Source organism: Lutjanus erythropterus, chromosome 15 (genome assembly GCF_056507025.1).
Source record: "Lutjanus erythropterus isolate fLutEry1 chromosome 15, fLutEry1.hap2, whole genome shotgun sequence".
In the NCBI taxonomy this organism is placed as follows: Eukaryota; Metazoa; Chordata; class Actinopteri; order Lutjaniformes; family Lutjanidae; genus Lutjanus; species Lutjanus erythropterus.
The window spans coordinates 9,660,608-9,683,228 of NC_139331.1; the positions used below are offsets into that span (position 1 = coordinate 9,660,608).

The following is a 22,621-nucleotide window of genomic DNA, read 5'->3' on the forward strand; positions in this document are numbered from 1 at the left end:
GTATTTGCCCTTTGAATTTGTTGAGGCTAAATTAGAACTGCACACACTTCAGTGGCTAAATTAGCTGCTAAGTAAGAGTATTGGAAGAGTGCTGCAGCAGCAGCCTACAGATTACACAAGCGGGCTCTGTCCCTGAATACCAGGAAAACGTGGCCAAGGACATGTTTGTCCCTACATCTCATCATTAGTGATGCACTAATGCAAATTATAAATCAGATATAAATACAGATATCCAGATTCTGTTAACCTGTGTCAGTTACTATTGATGTGCATTTTGTAAGATTCAAAACACATTAAGCAAATGAGGCATTGCTGTCTTGAAGTAACTGTCATATTGTTGTTTTGATAGTTGTGATACAGCAAGAGACATATGCTACGAGGAAAACTCACTAAAATGTTAAGTCCTCGCTCTGGCAAATATCAGCACTAATGGTAATATTGCACTGTATGTGGCCCCATTTACACTTGTAATTTCAAGGGTATAAAATCCAGATGCAATATAGCACTCCTCTATGTTAACTTCTCTTGTAGTGGATAACAGCCTCTCTGCTGCAGCATTAGTGCTGGGGAAAGCCATTGTTATCCAAAACACTGTACAGACCGGGGATAGACTTATTTTCTTGAACTGACTGGAGTTGGCTGGAAGTTTTGTAAAGTGCTGTAGTGTGACTTGATCAGCTAGTTTAGTTTGTTAGTGCTGGAGTTCAGTGCTCCATTCCACTAATATTAGCCCAGCTACTCTCTGTTTAATCGGGTACAAAGTAGGGCTGCACAATTAATTGAAATATTGCTGAAATTGCAGTATGGACAAATGTAATTGTATGAGCTTAGATAGGAAAAATGTGTGACAGAATAGTGTCATAATGAAGTACTGTAGTACTGCAGAAATGCCCTGGCCAACAAATCTTGCTCTCCAGATGCAAGAAAATATGTTTGTTTGGCACAAACCACAACGAATGTCATGTATCATCATGAATTTATTTATTTATTTTTTTGTGTGAAAATGAAAATTGTGACAAAATTATGACAAAAATGTGGTAAAATTGAAATATCAAAATAATTGCAATATGATTTTGTTTTGCCATATCTGGTTGTTTGGTCTGCAGGCTGTCAGAAAATGATGAAAAATGTTGATCAGTGTTTCCCAAAGCGCAAGATGATGTCTTCAAATGTCTTGTTTTGCCTACAACCCAAATATATTCAGTTTACTGTTATAAAGAAGTAAAGAAGCCAGAAAATATTCACATTTGAAAAGTTTTTTTTTTTTTCTTAAAAATTGCTGAAACCGATTAATCAGTCATCAAAATTGGTTGTCCATTAACTTTTAATCAATTCATAATCAATTAAAAATTCTTTGCAGCTCTAGTTGTGGACAAAACAGGACATTTGAGGAGGTCATGTTGGGCTTTGGGAAATGGTGATCAACATTCCTCACCATTTTTTGACATTTTATGGGCCAAAAAACCTGTGGATTAATCATGAAATTGATCAACAGATTAATTGGTAACGAAAATATCACTAGTTGCAGCCTTAACTGTAAAGTAACTCTAGTGTGCATGCTGTACATTGTCAGGGTGCTGCTGTACTTTTGCTATTTAGTTCTGCTTCTCTCATAACTTTATTCATAATGTGCAAAAATCTATTTTGGGCATTGGGAATCTAGTTTTTCCCTCACCCCTATCACTTTAGCTTCTCTGAACACATTAGCAATCAGACTTGTATTTTATGGCATTTCTGCTCAATCTTCTTAATTAGATAATGAGAGAGGAGATGTGAGAAATTAGACAAGAGAGTATAAGAGAGATGGGAACAAATTGCAATAGTTGCAATAGATTAGAGGAGCCCACAGTGTTGGCTTGGATTTGCTGAAGAAGATATCACTTGGAGTCAGTTCATTTATCTTTTGTACTGTTTGTTCCTCTGCCTCAGTGCTGCTTGCTATAGCTGACACTGATGGAGCATTGACCTTGGCTCGTGGTGTGGTGGCGAATTTGACGGTGACCCGATCTATTTTAAGGCCTATCCATATATCCACACTGCTGCATGCGTGCGTGTCTCTTGTACTCACTGTTCCGACCTCCATGTCTGTATAGTGGAGACGCATGACTCAAATAATGTCAGATGGGTGAGCGGTTTGTCAGCACCATTCATCCGTCTTCCACCTGAATGGTGGTCATTCACACCGGAGGCTCTCACATGTAACTGATCTAATCGTCCCTTGGTCCTTCAGTTTAGGTCTGAATCACTGTGTTGTCTGGGGAGATTCTCAGTGATAAAATGAAGCCCCTGTTAGGCGCCTGGCAAACTGTTTACACATTGACTCGTGAGCATGTTTCTTCCTGAGCGTCGTTGCATTCTGACAGTGATTTAGCGGTTTGGTGGTATCTGTTTTGAAAGGGGGTTTTTGGTGCTTGTGGGGAAGCGTGTGAAAGTGAGACCGAGTTTATGACTGGTTATGTGCACAACCTATTTGTGTGTGACTATATGTGGAGTTTCTGAAAGTTTCAGTGAGTTTTATGTGGTTTGACAAGCCCACACCACACCGTCCCCGGCTGTCCCTATCCTCTTTCTTTCTCCTGAGACATCTCTGCTGGGGGAAATCCTGTGGTCGCTTCTATTGTCATCTCACTTATCTTCCACTCATTCGTCTCTGTTATTCACCTCTATATATAGAGAGCTGCCTCACACTGTTTCCTCCCTGTGCTGAAGGTCACGATACAGACACAACAATTTGACACACTGCTGATGAGTAAATCTCATCACCCCCAAATTCAATTTTTCACCCCTGCAGGCATTTGAAATAAGACTAATCTGTGCCATAGTTACTTAATTTATTTCTCTCCCTTCCTGTTTATTGATTGCTCATATTTTAAAGTAGTCAATAGGGAGGGATTAGCATAGATTAATTTTCTTTAGAAAAACATATGTTAATTTACTGTGGTCATGCTGCTCTAAAGAAATGTTTGGGATTTATATCACATATCTACTGATCATGATTATGCATGGCACCTCCCTTTGTTAATTACAGACACTATTTTTCTTCCTCCCTTGTTCCCCACTAATAGCCCAAATATCTTCCATCAACAAACTGTAAAATTACCCCATACTTCAGTATCACTAATGCTGAACCCGGGGTTAAATATAATTAAGTTTTGATGAAAATGCTTAATTTCCTGATATTTGGAAATAATTATTTTCCCAATGCCATACATGCTTAAGCCCCTGTAGCTAGATTCTTAGCCTTAATTGCTTTGCTGGGTTCCCATCTGTTTTCAAAATGCCTTATTTGTGCAAATCTGTTTCCCTCTGTACTCAGTCCTCCTCTGATAAGGGAATACCATAAATGAGGCATTTCTATTTATTATTGTAATGATATTCCCAAGGTCTGCAAATAGCTTAGCTGGGGCACTTATTAGCTTGAGTGTAGATCACTTCCACCAGTAATCTGTGCAGTGAGGCTTTCCTCATTGCACACCACGTTTCTGACACTTTTGCTCTTCTATTTTTGGCTTTTGAAATACTGAATAAAAGACACAAACCTTCAAACTCTTTAGGTGCTCAGTATCGCTTTTACCACAGCCCCTTGAATATTCCATCATTTGGAGAAATCCAAAGCTTGATGGGCTGTGCTTTGTTGCACTTGCAAAGCTGTGATTGCACAATTGCTGCTCATAATTGTGGTTTAGCGAATGGTGAATTGTCCATAAATGTAGATCCTTGCCATTCAGCCAGTTCTGGATAAAGGTGCTTCATTTATTGTTTAGAATTTTAAGCCTTTTTTCCGTACACGTGCTGGCTTGGCTTGGCTTGTTTTGACTCGGCCCAACATATCAGGCATTTGTATCTCTATTACAACAGTGCTTCCTGTTTGAAGGTGTGTATTTAAAGGGAAACTTTTACTGTGGATGTCCAGTCATTTACCATCAGGGTAAATTTAGTCAATTGAAGCAATAAATTCTGCACTGCATGCTATATGCTGCATAGTGATATCATTGGTGTTATGGAAGAACAACAGGCTATTTCAGCATACATTTCTAGTCTTCTCCTCTGGTTGGCCAGGGGGCAAGCTAGATGAGTATTTCTGTCACCTAATGCTATTTTCTGGCAAACAAAATAATTGCTATAGGCTGATGTGGTGAAAACGTAGAGGCATGGATGTAGGCATCAAAAGCTTTAATTGGGTTTTTATAAGTAGTGACTTAATAGGACTCCTATATGGCTGAAAGCGACATAAAACAGTAAACTAAGGCAGATATCTGAGTAGGACCAGGGACACAGGAGAGAAACTAAACTTCAAACCACAGATATTCAGTTAGACACTACAAATCTACTCAGAGTCTGGCAGCATACACTTGTTTGAGGGGAGTAGGGAGGTCATCACGTGATGGCGATGGACTGGGAGATGGAGACATGTCACTGCAAGCTGCTTGGAGGTGGGTTGGTTGGGCTTTGGTCTGACTCCAGAGATGATCCCTCTTGGGCATGACCCGACATATAATGGGTTTGCATGTGCCTAATGTGATTTTGTGCATACCACAGTATCCATTTCTGTGTTTGGCAGAAACTAATTTAAGGTGAAAGGACCCAAAAGTGTGTTTTTCTCAACCAGTTCCTTATTATGAATAATGGGTCCCACTTAAAGACACTATCTGCCCACCTTGACTGAAGCACTCAGTTATACTCCTTCTTATGCTCACTGATTCATCGATCAATAAAGAAGAATGTGTGAGGTTGTGGAGGTGGCCCATGTGCTGAAGTCACAGGTGTGAGGCTCATTACTGTGTGGTGGCAGACGGTCCAGTTGTTTTGAGGTGCTTGGTGCTACTCTGCATCATGTCCGGCACACCACTGTGGAAGCAGACAAAGTTGCAGCCTGTGGTTTATCAGCCTGTTGAGAGAGTTGGTGTGTGATCACCTAGATGTCTCGCGTCCTCGTCAAAACAAGGGCCCGTCCTGCTGTGGCCTCCCACGCTGACTCAATCTGCTTATCAGTGAGGTCATTAGTCTCGTAACTGCTATCAAGGTGTCCGCCTGCTACTGCATGGCCGCCGTTTGTTCTTGCCAGCTTACACTTAGGCTTGAGCTCATGGATAAGTCCTAAATGGATAAAGGCTGGACTTTTCCCTGCCTGGTTAACTCTTGGATGGATCCATTAAGTGGTCGATTAGTTGTGTGACCAGTGTTTTTGTGTCAATTTATGAATGGATACTGATAGTCTTGTTTGTGCTTTTAGAAGATTATTAGCCCAGTATTTGTGAGAGGAGGAGGGACATTTGTAGAATACAGCTTCTTCTGTGCTCATGTTCTATGTTTGTGATATAAACATTGATAGTTTTTTATGATAACAACATGCAGAAGAGCCGGGCCCTGCCCTGCCCTGCCCTGCCCTGATCTGATCTGATCTGATCTCTGCCTGTCCTATCAGCTGTGTAACCCAGCCCTACCACCGTATCCTCTCTTTGAAATATAACTCATTTTTGTGTAGTGGTCACGTGTGTATCTCACTCCTCCTCTGAACAGGAGGCCTGTCCTAACATGCCCAGCTGCTTCCAGAAGCATATTTTCAGGATGCTTTTGGTTACAAGTCCCAGCACTAACACCTTTCTTCTGGAGGTTATAATTAGTAGCCAAGCTAGTCTTTTCTGCAGCGACGGGGACTGGTTGTGGCCTAGAAAGTGTCTGTTGTGCATGGCTGCAGCAGAGGGGGAAGTGTATATATAGCTGTAGCACTTCAGTCCCCTCCATTTATTTTGGGAGCAGCAAATGGTAATTTAGTGGTTTTCTCCAGATTTCAGTGTCAGTTCACTTCACAGCCTGCCCATGATTCTTTTGTAATGGGAGAGGCCACCACCTGCATTGGAAAAGTGTATTTTGTTGCTGTGTTGTGGTGATGGAGAGGAGTTACATTTGTATTATGTTTGAGTTATATAACATACTGATAGTTTGCTAAGATTTTCAATTTTTGTACCAGATACTGTGTTTTTGCATTTTGCATGACTATGATCTCATCCCTGTGTGTATAGACACCCAAACAGGAAGAGCTTGGTTTTTGACCCTTTAAAACATATTTGTCATCTACATTTTGTGCTGTCAGAGCAGCTGCTAAACACTAGTGTTATGTGCCTTATGTTGATCGCTCAGAAACTTTACTGTCAAGTTTTGAGGTTTTCCATAGTTGTGATTTGTCACCCATAATTGGTTGGTAATTGGGGTGTACCACATTGGGACGTCTGAGCAAATTTAATAGCAAAAACAATTTTTAACTCCACAGTCACATTTATGACATTGTTTTTAAATATTCAGCATACATTTAAAAGGATAGTTTTTGTAAGCTGAGTTGTTTTAAGTACTTATCCATATAGTCTGTGTATTACCTACAGTAGATGGTGAGGCAGCAGGAGTACTGATATAGAGAGTTAAGCAATGTACTGTTGTGGACAGAAGAAAATCATTTTTAGGCTGAGGGTGACAAACTCCTATATTCTGTTAGGTGAAATTACTGTTTTTGTCAAAGGAGTGTAGTTACTTTGGAGAGAGGAATATTTGGCTTATATAAAAGCAGTTTCCCAACAAAAAGACTGTCTGATGGCAGAGTAAAGTGGTGAAAATATTCTAAATATGGTACACACCTAAACTGATACCAATTTTTAGACAGCTAAAACAATGAAAATATTTTTTGCTCCTTATTCTGTTCACAGCAATACATTGCTTAGCTTCCTACACTAGTGCTCCTGCTGCATCTCCAAACTAGGGGAATGCCAACCACCATTTACTGTAGGTAATACAATGGCTATGGATAAGTACCTCATACAACCTCACTTCAAATACTCCGAACCATGCCTTGAAGTATTCATCTTGGAAACATGTAATCTTGGCCCGGTTTCTGTCTCATCATTGTCACTCCTCCATGCTGGTCATAGCTTCAGGTCCTTCCTGTCGGACCCATCTTGAGCACACCTACCTGGGCAGGTTTCCAGAGAATGAAAAGGATCTTGGGTTACCTCCATCATGACACATATCGCCACAGGGAGCCTGCAGCCAAACTTATTTTGATGTTGAAAAAGAAAAGACCTGGGTCATCTGTAAAGCACTCTGGTTGTTTCTCCAGTGACAGCAGTGGGGGGAGGGGTATGAGCATGTCAGTCGATGAATAGTTTACCTTTGCATGCGTGTAAGTAGACAGTGTAGTTTTACTGTCACGGATATCTTAGGGGTTCTGTCTGATATATTTCTCTTTCCTCTCCTCCCTAATCTTTTTTTTCTTACAAATCCTCTCTTCCTCTTTCTTCCCCCTCTATTGTCTTTTGAAGGAAATGTCAAACATTTAAATTCTCTTTCCATCTATGCCAGTTCCATCTTAATTTCCTTATTATTATAAATCCAGTTCGCTATCACTTTAAAGGTCTTAACAAATGTCTAGAGGATGCTTTCATTCATTTGGGTGGATCCATTTATAGTGTGGGTGGTCCCATTGGGAATCAAACCCTTAAATGGTGCAATGTCAGTGTTGGGCTGTACCAGTTGAGCTGCAGAGGGCCGTAGCTTATTAACAACCCCCCTCATTTTCCACAAGTGCTGACATCCAGAGAGGGAAAAAAGGAGAAAGGATGGGCCCAGAAAAGGCAGTAGGAAACTTGTGCTGTAATATCTGTCAGGATGTTGTGACATGTTGGTGCTGGACCACCACTGGCAGTAAAGTCTTACTTTTGTTTAAGTGATTGGCGACTTTAATTTGACTGATCTTGAATTTTATAAGGTGCTGCTCGAAGTTGACGAGGTGCCACAGCATGGCTCCCTTCTTGTATGTGCACTGTGCCAACTTGGATTTTTATGCACTTGGTATTGGAAAATATACTCTGTGTTGCTGAACATTCCCACAGCTCATGCCCAGTATTCCTAGCTCTGGCTCTTATAACCGCCATGTAGTGTTTTTCCTTTCAGGCTGATGCAGGAACTCTGGCCTGTGGAGGCACTCAGAGGCAGCCATAAAGTCATTTGTTCCTGGGATTGAGTAGCAAGTGTTTCTGCTGGCAGTAAAAGCAGAAGATTCATACAGCTGTCAGTGTCTCTTTCTCAGGTGGCCACCTCCAGAGCCTGCAGCTCCCTGAAAAGTGGAGATGGAGTCACAGCAAACATCACATCTTTTTAAATTTAACTGGACACTGCAATCAGTAAAGTACAAAATATTGCACTGCACTTTTGCTATCTCAAGTAGTGTAGAGTGCATTTTTGGTGGCCTAAATGTAATGCAAAAACATTACAGAAAAGGCTATTTTACATCCTTAGATGTGTCATATTCTAGCCACTTAAACCTTGCTTCCATTAGCTCCTAAATTTTCAGTGCCATTTGTTTTTTCATAGTCCACCTTTTATGCTTCTGGTCCTTCTGTAGGGATCATGCTTGCATTTTGAGTAGTCTTAGTAAACCCAGACGTCAGTAGCCCTGTAATATTGGGAGCTAGCCAGCAATGAGTACTGCTTGGTGTTTTTGTAGAATGTTGAACTAAGAGTTGCAAAGGATTCAGGAGGTTTGTGGAAAAGTAACATCAACATGTTACAGGCTTACAGTATGGGGATACCTCCAGGCCATGGTGGAAACTTGTCCTTTACAAGACACAAATTATTCTTTAATGTAATTGATCTCTATGACAATTAAGGGTGTCACGATTTCGATTTTTTATTGAAATTGATCGAAATTACGTCATGGTCTCGAGCATCGAAATCAAAGAGAGGATCGACGACCCCCCGAGGTTTACATACATCAGGGAGGTGAGCAAAGATGTAAAAGCACATGACGATGCAGCACATTGTAGCCGACGCCACTACAGCGAACCTGCAGTTTCTTAAACCATGGCAAGTGCAGATAAAGGAGACGCGGCACCAGAGCTTAAAGCCGCTCCTGCTTCTCTTAAAACACCAGTGTGGAAATATTTGTTCCCGGTGAGTTGTCGACAAGAAGACCACAATATGTAAGATATGCTATGTGCGTGTACCATACCTGGCCACGGGAAACACTCCGAACATGGCAGGACACATTCGCCCGCATCACAAAGATGTAGATTTGACAACTGGGAAAACACCATCACTGGTCCAGCCAACTATTCCATCCTCATTTGCAATAAAACTTCCACAGACCTCAGCTCGCGCAAAAGCTATAACTAACGCTATAGGGTTTTTATAGCAGCAGACCTGCACCTCCGGTGGTGGAAAACGCTGGATTTAAACATTTAATTAGTGTACTCGAGCCACGCTACAGTATGCCCAGCAGGTCGCATCTTACAACAAAAGTATTGCCCTCCATGTATGAAGATGTTAAAGAAAAAGTTTTGGGGGTCTGAGCAATGCAGAATTAGTTGCCTTAACAACTTATGGCTGGACCTCAAGAGCAACTGAGAGTTACATCACCGTCACAGCACACTACGTCAATAATGACAAATCAACAATAACAGTTGTCTGGCCATAAATATGTAAATATTTAATATTTTGATAACTCAAAGAGCATCTCTCTCTCCAGATAAAGATAACAGCATATCTTTGTTAAAGAAAAAAACTTGAAAGAAGAATGTAAAAATGACAAAGTCATTCTCAGGGGACAAAAAAGTCCAAACTACTTATTTTTTTTTATGTTCAACTGTTCAGACTAGTCTAAAAATGGCATAGGCCTCTGTGCTATAAGAAAAAGAAAAGAAATCGAGAATCGAATCGAATCGTGACCCTAAAATCGAAAATCAAATCGAATCGAGGATTTGGAGAATCGTGACACCCCTAATGACAATCAATAAAAACACTGAAAATTTTAGTTAATTTCAAGTTGAGCATGATGTCCAGGCCCATCTCACTTATCTAAAAACAAACTTCCAGCTGACTAGGAGATTTAGCTCACTACACCAACACATGTCCCACTCAATTGAATAATCTTCAAGATGATGATATAAGATCTAAGTATGGCAAATGATGGTGATGATTTATTTTCCGAGAATATAATTATTTGTGATTCAGTTATCATAATATCGATGAGACATGAAATGTGCAGCACTATCCTTCTCTGTACATCCTGCTGTCTTATCGTAGTCATCATTCTGTTACTATCAATACCCAGCAGAGGAACAATGCAGCACCTGGTGCTTCTACCACCAACAGAGTGGCAGACAGTGAGGAAACCCAGCCAAGCTTGGTAACACGGCCTGGCAGGCTCCTTTCATATTCTCTGTCTTTATCTGCAGATGGTATCGGGAGGCTGTGTTGACACAGAATTGTGTAAATCACCTTGTTTGCGATGTGGGTTGAACAGGTCGATGTGTGGGTTCTGAGAATTCTTTGAAGTAGTTGGAACACTTCCTGTACAGACAGCAGAAACTGATGTAGCCCAGCCCCTCCAAGGCCATTTTTCTCACGTTGCTGCTGGCCTGGGTGTATGCTCACTGCAGCACTGTAACACACACTAGATCTGATCTATTGTTTTGTCAAGCCCTGCCTCCCTCCTTTTCTTTGGTGTTTGTGGTTTCTTAATATTTTGGGAACATCCTGTTTGTGTGTTTAATGCCGTGGGGCACAGCTTGTTCAGTTTAAGGCCTCTGACCATGCCTGCCCTCTTATTAGTATGACAGGACAAGAAAGACTGACTGAGACAGAAGAGTAAAAAAAACTGAACAAGAAATGTATACAGGGATAGAATGGGCCGAGACAAGTGATCAAATTTAAGACGTGTGGAAATGTCGGAAAAGAGATGAAGGGATGGAAAGAAAGGGAAATGGGTAGGGATGGCAGTGAAAGGAAAACGCCATTGAGGGGAACTTGAGGTTGGCTGTGGTGGAGTGGAGGGGGCGGGGAGGGTTATTGCAGACAGACAGCATTGGGAATTCTGGTGTCGCTGGTGTGCAGCCTAGCATTAAATGCAATTTAATGCTCCAGGGCATGTTTACGTGCTATGTAAGTGATTCCCTGTTTGTCCTTCATGAGTTTCCGGTGCTTATCAATGATTTAATGGCATACCCCCACCTCCCTGGTAGCTGACATGCATCAGACATGCCAAAATATGTGTTGGGGCACTGTCAGTACCCCTTGGCACTGCCTGTTGGGATCAGACAGCTGTTCACGTTACATATGAGAACTAGACACGGAAAAACCTTTTATCAGGGCTGGTCGTGCCTCCCCACACATCTGTTGGGAGAACCTCTGGCTGTGACATAAAGAGCCTTGTTCTATTTCCATCTGTAATTTAGGTAATTTACTGGAAGTTTTTAAGCTACTTGCAATTGAATTGCTAAGAGGTCTGTATTTGAAATGCCTCTGGCATAGAGTCACTTTCCCTTTTAAGGACTAGGTTATTAGAATCAAACAGCTTTAATATTTCCTTTGATGACCTTGGTGTGCTATTTATTCAGCCCTCACTTAGCCGTTTTTATTCGGCCTTCATTTAACCAGGAAGTACTTTTCTAATAAGGCAGCTGTTATTTCTAGGAGACAAAAGCTTTGTATTTATAAAAATGAGCTCATGATGGGTCTGGAACAGTTTTTTAACTCTCCTGTTTTTTTTTTTCTTCTAAATATAGCAAATGAATGCTTAATTCCCAGTGTGCCAGCTAAGTAGTCCAGTGTGTAAGCTTTACAGGGATTTATTTACAAAATATGGCAGAAATGGAATATAATAATCATTAATGTTTTAATCAGGGTATAATCACCAGAAAATAAGAATACTTTTTGTTATTATTATGTTAGATTGAGCCCATGATGGGCTGTCATGTTGCCCCACCATGTTTCTACAATAGCCCAGAGAGGACAAGCCACACATTGGCTCCAGATAAGGGCTTTGACATTTTTCATGGCCATGTCATGAGACAATGTGTTTTCAAGCTAGATACCACTAAATCTTACATACTGCTCCTTTATTACAGTGGTTCACACATTTTTTTAAATTATGGTAAAGTAAACCCTTGCCACTGCAAAAAAGTTTTTGTAGTAGAAAAATGCCTATTAAGAGGTACAATACAGTGTACAGCTGTGCCATCAGTTTCAATTTTAGGTTAATCCCATCAAAACCGGTATTTTCTTGGCTCTGTGTTTGCTTTCTTTTTTACTTCTTTTCCTGCTTTTTTTCAGTAGTATTGCTGCTACGTTGCACTGCAAACCCATTTTCTTGATTTTCATCTATCCTTCAATACTGAAACTGGCTTCCTGCTCACTGTGAATATGATTGCATTTGTTGCCATTTTGCTTTTGTTAGGTTTACTGCAGTTGACAGTTGCATTGAAAATATGATTATTGAATATAAATTGTGGTTTAGTTCATGTTTTATTTACCTGATTATAGGGCTGGGCGGTATGACAAAATTTTCATATCACGTTTTTTTAAAAAATCATATCGGTTTCATGGTATTTGACCGTATTTTTTTTTTTCATGCAACAGTGTTCTTACCCACAATTTCTTCTACTGAGAACAGAATTACTGCAGTTGATTGTCTTCAAATAGCCCATTTTACTGTCACAAGGACTGTATCATGTTTTTTTTTTATGTCCAGACAGGTAAAAGCATGACCCCTTCAAAATATGGTTACCATCACATGGACGACTATACAATTAAACGTCCCCACCCACGCTAGTCGCCGCATGCCCTAGTCGGGGCTGCGTCTCTGTCAGACGGAAGCCCCTCTCACCCTGCTTGTATGAACCGATCGCTGTGGCAACACCAGATGTTTACATCAGCAAGGTCGGACGGATGATTGTAGACTGTGACAGAATAATCTAATATATATTCACTCGACTGGAGAAATGTGATCGCATTAAGCACAGACACAGACATAAACCTGCAGGCGGAGCTGCTGCTGCTGCTGCTGCTGCTGCTACTACTAGCTGCTAATGTTACCCACACTGTGTGTCAGGCTGGCAGCTAACGTTAGCCACACTGTGTGTCAGGCTGGCAGCTAACGTTAGCCACACTGTGTGTCAGGCTGGAAGCTAACGTTAGCTCTGGGTCCTTTACCTGCAGACACTGTGACCCTCTTTGGTCTAAAAAGGTGAAGCATAAGCATGTAAGGTTTGTATTGCACAGCGCGAAGTAGCGCGCATTTCAGTGGCATTTAAAGTACGATTTGGCGATTGTAGACTGTGATTAACGTCTTCAAATGGCTCTTAATACACACAGTATTTTTTTCGGACAGTGTTTAACATTACAAATTAATAAATTTTGCCTTGTGTTTTCTTAGTGACTATTCTAAATTAAATTTGGCATTTAATCAACAGAGAAATTAGTTGTCAGGAACATCCCTAGTGCACATGCTCAAGCAAGCATACCTGTGGTGTTGGTGTGCAGCAGTGAAATGGGTCCCCGCTGAAACACTTTGCCGCCGCGCACGTTCTGGACATTGTTTGGGCTATTCACCGGTATGGCGGTATATGAAAAATTCATATCATAACGAAAATAAAGACCGGTTTTCGGTACGAACCGGTATACCGCCCAGCCCTACCTGATTATAGTATAATTGTTTTAGGAATAATGCATGGGTAATATTTTTAACATTTAAAATGTTAAACATGGGTAAATGTACTCATGTACCCCCTGCAGTTCTCCAAAATACTCCAAGGGATGCAAGTACCCCCATTTGAGAAACACTGCTTTAAAATACATTTTTTGGAGTGGCATAAACCCTGAGCCTCCTACACTTTGTTTGAGGAATGATGGGCAGATGGGCTGATTTCTGAGGCAGAACTTGCTGTAGCAGGGAAATGACACAGGATCTGGTGGGCTCAGCTTGAGTTTGCTTTTGGGATATCTGCTGACACAGTGACACTGAAATGTCTCATATGTTGCCATTTTGAATCAGAGGGTAAAATGTAAGAGTCAGCCTGGCCAGCAGTTTAATTTAGTACCAGCCTGTGACCACGTGACTTCACAGGAAACTACATGCTGGTCCATGTACTTATTTTTTATGAAGAACAGAGGGAAACATAGTTTGTGGTGATTTAAGCCCAGATTCCTAGAGACAGCGACCTCGTTTTTTCCCATCAGATGTATTCGTCATCTATCACACCAAATCGGACAAGAATCATGCCCATAGTCATGGCTGACCATTTATGACCCTGGCAGAATCACAGGCCGGAGTGATTCAGACCTATCATTTGCTGCTTTTTTTATGACGCAGCGTGTTTCCTCAGCTAAGGTTTACACAGAATAGGAAAACTCCCGGCCTGCTTATGAGGTGTGATAAGTTCACCCCCTCCAGCGGTCCAGCCACAGATTGAAGGAAAGGCCATTCCCAGGTCTCTTCCTCTTCTCTTTGCCATTCTCCCTCTTCATGTCACATCCTCTCTCTCTCTCTTCATCTCTCTGTCTCTCCTGTGAGCGGCATTTTTGTGTCGTTACCTCACTGTGGTTGTAAATAATCCCTGTTATGGCTTCCAGATGTCCCTCCATCCCACTCTGGAATTGGGGATGGGGATGGGGTTGGAGCGCAGTGCGGGTGTGAGGGTTGGACACTTACTGTAACTGGCTCAGCTGCTGACTGGGCCTGAGTATGTGTTGCTTTTTTCTTTCTCCTACTCTTCTCTGTTGTGTTCTCTCTGTTTTGCCCAGTCCCACTTTCTCCCACGAGCTGAACTTGATTGCTTTTTTCCCTCTATCTTTCCTGTCCCAAAATTGTCCTCTGTCTCTCAAATCTGTCATACTACAATTCTTGAAATTCAGACAGCTTCCTGAGTGCTGCAGAGAATCAGTTGCTGACCAAATACGGCCAGTACACCAGGGACATTCCTGGCAACTAATTTTGCTGTCGATTAAGTGCAAAATTCAATTCAGACTAGTTAACTAGTCTAACAGTAAGAAAACACCCAGAAAGCAGTTAAAGTTGAGCACAATTTACTGTCCGGAAAAATACTACGTGTAATAAGAGCCATTTGAAGCTCTCAATCACAGTCTATCGCCAAACTACAAAACATGACAACTCACTAAATGCTTCACCTTTTCAGACTGAAGAGGATCACAGTGTCAGCGGGTAGACAACCTGGAACTGATGTTAGTTGCCAGCCTACTCTACAGTGTGGCTTACATTAGCAGTGCTAGCAGCAGCAGCAGCCTGATCTGCTTACAGGTTAATGTCTGTGTCTGTGCTTAATGTGGTCACATGTTGTTCCAGTCAATTGGCTCTATACTGGTTTATTCTGTCAAGTTATTTCCATTTTCTAGATTAAAACACTGCCAGACTACACTGGTTTTCTGAACTGTCACCTGTCCGACTCTGGTGTTAAAAATATCTGGGATTGCACGGGCCATTGGGACATACGAGCTTATGGTGTACGGTGAGAGGGGCTGCCTTCTAATGGGGCTGCAGCCCTGACTAGTAGCAGGTGGCTGTATAACACCTTAGAGACAACAGTTAACTGTCATTGTGCATGAATGAAATATTGATATATAACTTAACCAATTAGTATTTCTGGTACCGACTAGTGAGGGTGGCAACGCTTGCATTGCATAGTCGATTAATTGGGCACATCCCTACTGTATACAGGAGAAGATTTGTTACCACAGGTTCACTATCCTGTCCTCTCTTATTAGCAAAGAGCAGTGTAAAACACCTCGGCTAGCAACTTGTCATGTTCAGTTAATTTCAAGAGTCACAGTATTGCTAAACTTTCATTAATATGTCAATAATTTATGCTGATTGTTATAGTTTTGAATCAGAACCTTCAGTATTTGGAGTAGTACCTCAAGAAAAATAGGGTGTGCCGAATTTAGAAGGCTACACAGTTTCAATCTATCAGATACATATTTAATCAGCATTTAGGCTCATATAAGTTCAGGGTGGTGGGGACTAAATCGATACAACATAGTATTGAAATGTTTTGCCTGGCAGATGCACAAACTCCAAGTATCAATACTTTATTATATAAATGATTAATACAGCAAATGTGACTTAAACTTTTTGGTCCTAGAATAGTTGCTTTTTCAGTCGACTGCATTGTGTTGTGTTTCTTTTCTAATGGTTGGTCAGTCTGTCTAGTAGACGATCACATTTTGCTGTGATAAAAATGATTGAAATAACCCTGGAAATAACTCAATATTTCAAGATCTCACATTATTACAGGACCAGGTAGTATTGACAGTGGGACATCTACATACTACTGACGTATTTTATTTCAGAGTGACAGGATGTTTACCGAACATATACTGGCTCCAACCTAACTGACACCATGTCAGAGAAGCAACACAAATCCTTACATCAGCCCCCAGCCTCAGAGGACACAAGAGTTGAATGGATAAAAAGTTTATTTTTGATGACAACGTGTGTGGATTTTACTCTGATTGCTTTCCTAACAACCGCCTGCCAGTAATGGTTCAAGCTCAATGATGGATAAATACCAGCTATTGTGACCCAATTTCAAAATGGAAATCTGTAAGTTTTGCAATGTATGTTGTTTTAATATTTACTCCATAGCTTATCCTGTTGAATGTGGCACCACTGTGTTGCTTATATGGAAATTCCTAGAGGCTTTGATGCTGTTGGACTCAATGTATAATATTAGGCAACAGTTAAGTGACCTTGTGTGAACATTGAACCTTGTTTGAAGCAGGTAAATAACAAGAGTAGGTGGTCAGATGCTGTAACTGTTTTTTCATGTTGCACACAGAAGCCGGTGTGGCCCTCAGCTTTAGTGTGTGCGTAATGTATATGTATGTGTTGTGTGTAAATGTCTGATTGTCCGCGGTGAGGTGGGGTGTGTCAATCTTGAAATAATTGTTTAATAGTGCCCAATGATCATACAATAGCATTTTGGCTTGAAATGTCCAGCTCTACTCTTAGACAGATAGATGTCAGTTTGGTTATTGTTATATTGTAACATTGCATAGGTGTTGTCTTTTCCTGGTTTTAAAGGCTGCATTGCAGTAAAGTGATGTAATTTTCTGAACTTACCGGACTGCTGTAATCATTTGCCTTTTCCCTTCTTAGTCATCATAGCCACATTACAATGGATTATTCAGTGAACAGTATGTTATTTATAAAGACAGAGGTGTATATAGAGTGTCTGTATATATATATATATATTTACATACTTGAAAATGCCTGACTCACATGTAGCCTGTACAAATTCGCTCTAAGCCACACACAAACAACTCCTCTTTAAGGTACATGTAGTGTATTACCCACACACACAGGCACAACAATGTCGGGAAAGGTTATTTTGGAACATGCCCTGTGGTTCATTTCCTTGAATAATTCTGAGTCAGATCTACAATTTTCTCTTTGAGAAAACATTCAAAGCCTTGGTACATATATGAAGTCTGCAATGTTTGGGTACTTAGGGTGTCACGCACATCTGCTCTGGGAAAGTATTAGACAGACTGTCTGCATCAGGTGACTGTATATGTTTGTTTTCCTGACATATTGACTGAAGTGGTGGGTGTGTCATTTTTTGTGTGACAGAACACAGAACATGAAGCACACCCACAACAGTCCCATGATAGTCATAATACTTGCAATGTAGTGCAATACATATAAGTACAAGGCTAAAAATTAAAACAGGAAATGTAGCAAAATTTAGGTTAATGTAAAAAAAAAAAGGATGTTATATATATATTATAAGTTACTGATAAGTCGAAGTTACTTTTATAACAACAAACTGAATGTAGTTACACCCAGCACTGAGTCACACTGAGAAACCTTGCATGTATAACAGACATCGTAATTGTTGCTACACTCATGACACACACACATACAGACACACACTGGCAAATTTCACATGAACACACCCCAGAGACACAGCGTGGAAGAGATCCAGGCTGAGGCCGGTCGTGACTATCGAGCATATCATTTGTGGGCCGGCTGCTAAGTGAACACACTTGCCTGCAGTTACCAAGTTTCACACAAAAATGGCTCTGACTTCTCTCGACTGCATTGGAGCAAGATGGGCCTGATAAGTGCTCAGCATTTTGGGCTAAACCAGTCTGGCTATGTGGATTAGTTGGCGTCACTCATGTTTTTCCAGTTTCACTGCATCCTAAGGCCTCCTACTGAACATGTGCACATTTTGCAAGAATATGCGTATCTTCTGATGTTTTTGTTAGTGTCTGTGTACTCATATTGTGTCTGTGGATGGATGTCTTCCCCCGCAAAGCACGCAGTACATTAAAATGACTGACAGTCATCTTTATCCAATCTTGGCTCACTTTCCCGACACATTGCAAAACCCTCTGGAAGCAAAGAGCTCCAGTCATGCTAAAGCTTGGATAGTCGCCTTCCCAATCGTTGCCAGGGGTTCGTACCACACCTCGTCATAGCAACAGTTACTATGTTTTGATCTACCTGTATATTTTGCCAGTGAGTTAAGATGTCAGGTATTTTTTCCTCAGTTGTAAAATGGGATGCAGTACGTTGCCATAAATCCATCTCCGCAACAAGAACAGTACAGACACATTGATCCCTGGGTAAATGTGGGTGAGATTAGTGAGTACAGGCAGTTCTTGTTTTATATGTTAATCCTGCATACTGACATATGGACCTAGTATTTCCAAAACACACACACATATACACACAATTCCGTTATTATTATTATTCCATTATAAATTACAGGCCACAATATCAGGTTAATAGCTGTGGTGTGCTTCAATAAACCACCTGCTGTTGGATTGATAGCCAATGAGTTCCACTCTCCAGAAAAGCAATTTATATAATGTTTTGGGCTGTAGTATTTCTACAGAGGCCAGAGTAAGACGCAGTCACCAATTATGTGTCAGATGTAGATGTAGGGAACTAGATCTCGCTCTCTGTGTGTGTTCACATATTTGTATGTGTCTATGTTTGTATGTGTGCTTTGTTGTGGACAGGGCCTGTGGGCTCCTGGCTCAGAGATGAAAGACATTTCTCATGTGGCTGGTTTAGTGGAGCTCCTGAGTCAGCATGCAGCTTCTAATCAGTGTTTTCTCCCTCTCAGCTAGCCTGATGCTCTTCCCCCTGCTTGCCACCCTGTTAGCTCTGACTTGTATAATCTAGAGTTACACCAGAAGTGAATAGGATGTATGTGTTTTAGCCTTTATTCACGTCCCTAAGCAGTGACCAACCCTATCATATCAGTTTAGGTGAAGAAAATTGGGTGAAGAAGCAAGGCAGTTAAGATTACTGAGAGATGGCGTAGTTGTCTTCCCTTGGCCTTTGTTGTTGGATGACTGCTAAATCAGAAGCACCAGCAGTGTCCAAAGATGTGTCTTTAAAATGTAGATCGGTCTACATCAGTTACTGCAACCTTTTGGGTCAGATTTTGCCCTTTGTGTTGACAGAGAGGAGGGACAAATGAGACAGCATAGTTTGTGTGGACAGTTCGGAATTAATGGAGCCCTCCTCTTGAGATGATAGCTTTTATTGATATGGCTTTCCTCAATGAGAGATGTCGATACAGGCTTCCTGAAGGGGTGTAGATCTTGTAATGCAGTCAGCTTAGCAAGGCTTCATCATCATATTTAAGGCATTTTGGCTATTAATGATAAATACCAAATACATATGTCAGTGCTTCAGATGAAAAATCAGAAGAATTCAACACTTATGTTACCAGTATAAAAAAGAAAGGTAAAATGTAACTGTATTTCTCTTTCCATTTATTACTATTTTGGTTGCTTTTACAAACTACTACTACAAACAGTGATCATTTCTTGGTACTGTGAAGAACAACCATCATAAATTGTATGAAATTCTCTTTATTTACACAGTAGCTGAAATAAAATGCAAGAATGTGCATGACCTAATATTTGAATATAAAGTTTAATTCTACACTCTGAGTCTTTGTGAGTACAGATCTGAGGAGAATCTGATATCTGGGCTATTAACTAAGGTTGTCAAAAGTATCAGTACTTCAAAACTTTTCAGATACTATATATCGAAAATGATATGTTCTCTTTAATTGCTCATTCAAGACCTCACTTGTAAGTAAATTTTTATTGTCCTGTCTGAAATTTGGCTTGCACCATAGCAAAACCAGACAGTTTTCATTGACTTTTTGTATTATATACCTATTTTGTGTGACTAGGACTTTTATTATTGCCATGGTATTGAAAGAGGTATCTAGTTTACAAGTGGCATTGTGACAAGATTTAACAGTGAACAAACATATTAAATAGTTTTAATCTCTCCCTTAATCGTTTTCATATCCTGTGTAATTGTGTGGCTTTTATACATAAATTGATATGAATCCAAAGGGATTTAGCTGCTACATATTATCTTTTCTCTGGCAAACATGCCATATCAGGTTGGAGATGATGGCTGCAGATGAGACCTCTGACAGAGATATAGTTAAAAAGAATCGGATGTGCTGTGGAAATCATCATCAGCACCCAAGCTAATAGTGGTAAATTTGACTAGCTGCTTATGAGTTTGTCTGCCAGCCACTTTGGCAGTTAACCTACAAACAGCTTGTCCTGAATCAAAGGCGTTATGTGATTTTAAAATCAAACAATGCCAGGTTGACATGTGTTCTTATGGAGGACATTCCCTCCATGAGTTCTGTGACGGAACCAAACTTTGTAGTATCACATGCACAGGATTACATCTTGATATACTGAGATGATTTTGTGGTTGGTATTGTCTAGTAAATTAAATTTGGAGAGTGACCTCTCTTGATTGCGGTTTGAAGGTCATCTCCTGTTTCTTGCAGTAGATCTTGGATCTTTTCAGGTCAGCGTGCCATGTACCATTTTGTAACGGTGCTATTAGATAATGCGGATAAAGGGAATGGTGCACAGGAATACTTTGTATGAAAGACCAAATTGGTTGTTGGTTGTTTGCATGACCTTGTTTGTCATAATTTTTGCATACTTACTGATATCCTGGTCAATTGCCTAAAGTTGAATCACACTCCTAAATACAACAGGGTTAATGTTTCTGGTCTACTGGCTCATTAACTGGTCTGCAGAGAAATGAATAAAATGACTAAGCATTTTTCCTGCATCAGAGTATCCCATAGTTACTCAGTCTGATGGCTGAGTTGCTTGTGTGTTTATGTGTGGACATGGTCTATAATAATGCGTGCCAGGGCATGGCACACTGCACCGGCCCCTGCTTTCCCTCTGCCCTGCGGCCAGAGCAGAGCAGGCCAGGCCAGCTGTCAATGGAGTCGGGAGTTGGGAGGGAGTCTGAGAAAAGAGGCTTTTGAGCTCTGAGTGACCTGTTTGTTTTATTTTAGCAGGCATTTCCCTGTTTCACAGTGGGAGAGTGTCCTTTTCCACAACACTAGAGGTTCTGAAAAGTCACAGCAGCACGATGAGTTAAGCATGATGTTTTGCCAGTGAACGATTGCAGACGGGCCCAGAGTGTCAGCTTGGCTGGTGGTCAGTTCTCATTCACACACATAGACAGAAGCAGCAGCCAGAAGCAAAAAGTTCGTATAGTGGATGTAGATTTTGTCTTTTGTTCACCAAAAGAGCTACTGTATGTAAAAGTCAAACATCAAAGTGTATTTGTTTGTGAATGTTTGCTTGTCTGTATGCTAATAAGGCTAATCTTGCCATTAAAAAGCTCAGTCATTGCATGATTATATAAGTTTCAAAATCAAAGTTTAAGCCATACTGCTCTCTGTTATCAGATGATCAGTGTATCAGTATAAGCAGTATGCTGACCTTGGTGAACTTGCAGCCAATCCAGGTTATCCTTGGCATGCTGGGATCATGTAAACCAGGAAGTGCTTGAATAGCTCTCCACAAATGAGGGAAACACTGACTTTGTCAGCCATAGATGGAATCTGTATAGCTTTGTGAGAGAACGCTGGCGACCCTTGCAGATCCCTCCTGAGTTCTTTTTCCACCAGGAACCGTGACTGCAGGCCTAACAATAGCTAGCTTTATCATCCAGCCTCGCTGTGTCCGGTGTCATGTGCTATAGAGAGGTCCAGGTGGTCACTAATACTTTGATAAAGTCCATATAGAATGGCATGGCATTCTTTCATGAGATGTGGGAATATTGTGGGCCCCTGGTGGGTTACCACATGACTTAGCACAAGTATGTTTCCGTAAGCCTGGGTCAGAGGATAAGGGTACCTGAACCCGTCCATCTGGATATGATACCAGTTTTAGTAAGTCTAACAATGGATGTTGGGATTTTTGCTGATAAAAGGAAAAGGTAGTTGGTTAGCAGAAGTGGTGAGCACAGACTCCCATGTCCTGTCTGATCACAGCCATTGTGTCCAACTGGTCAATATAAGGTTTAAAACTACTACAAGGAACTTTCATAGTTTGTTGATATTGGAAGCGCAAGTGGATGAAAGCAGTTGTGTTTCCAACATAAAAGCAACATAAAAAATAAGATTATTATTTAAAGAAAACTCTCCTCCTGCTTCTCTTAACTGGCTAACATGCTACTCGCTGTAAATCTCTCTGGAAAAATGTAAACACAGGCTTGTTTCATCTGATTTCATGGAGAATCTGACCTAGTGGCAGGCATAGATCATATAAAAAGTTTTTCATAACCACTTAAAAATTCCTTGAAGTAGCTTTAAACTAACTTGGGAGATATATTGTGTAAAACATCAAACCAACTTTAGCCTGGTGTAGTAAATAAAGTAAGTAAAGACAACTTTTGTATTTTTTTTTTTATATTTTATTTTTGTAAGTATGCAATATAATTTCAGTTTTCTAAAGTCTTATTTTTAAT

General features: G+C 40.7%; 1 protein-coding gene across 4 annotated transcripts in view; it reads left to right on the forward strand.

The window, feature by feature from the left end:
* Positions 1-22,621, forward strand: part of cdc42bpab (CDC42 binding protein kinase alpha (DMPK-like) b) — a 98,393-nt gene that overhangs the window by 16,003 nt on the left and 59,769 nt on the right. The gene's annotated exons all lie outside the window — the stretch shown is intronic.